Raw genomic sequence first — 615 nt, forward strand, 5'->3', positions numbered from 1 at the left:
AAATGGCGGAGATTGAAAAGATCTCCAATAGCATCTGGGATCTTCTCAATGGGTAGACCACTTAATTCTAACACTGTCATATATCTTGACTTCTTACATAGCAGAGGTAGTATAGTGAACGTTGGCACGCTATTGTCCACTGTAATGACAGTTCTAAATCGGTGCATACCAGATAATGTCTGATAAATATCCTTCGTTACTTTATGCAGTACCAGTCGACGTACATCCATCTCAAGTGATTTCCCACATTTATCCTCATATGTATCACCAAAGCAGTCCTTCTGGCTAGATGAACTGCCAATTCACGTAAGATATCATGCATTCTGAATTCTTTTATCCTGCCAAATGAGTTTCTCTCAACAAGTTGTATCATGTTTCTATCAATCAATTCCTTCAGATAGCCTTCGGCCACTTCTTCTAGAGTGCTTTCACCCCTCTCCTCGATGAAACCCTCTGCTATCCATAACCGTACGAGCCTTTTCCGTTTGAAAAGATAGTCTTCTGCAAATAAGCTGCAATACAGGAAACAACTTTTCAAGTGTGTTGGAGGTAGATGAAGCTCAAATGCAAAACATTCCTTATGTGACCTAGCCTTGAATTATTAATTAACTCCCA

The 615-nt window shown here is 39.7% G+C and overlaps 1 pseudogene; it reads right to left on the bottom strand.

Moving 5' to 3' along the window:
• LOC119343462 overlaps nucleotides 1-615 on the bottom strand; it is a 4,267-nt pseudogene that overhangs the window by 1,033 nt on the left and 2,619 nt on the right.

The sequence above is a fragment of the Triticum dicoccoides genome, unplaced genomic scaffold (assembly GCF_002162155.2).
Source record: "Triticum dicoccoides isolate Atlit2015 ecotype Zavitan unplaced genomic scaffold, WEW_v2.0 scaffold128626, whole genome shotgun sequence".
In the NCBI taxonomy this organism is placed as follows: domain Eukaryota; kingdom Viridiplantae; phylum Streptophyta; class Magnoliopsida; order Poales; family Poaceae; genus Triticum; species Triticum dicoccoides.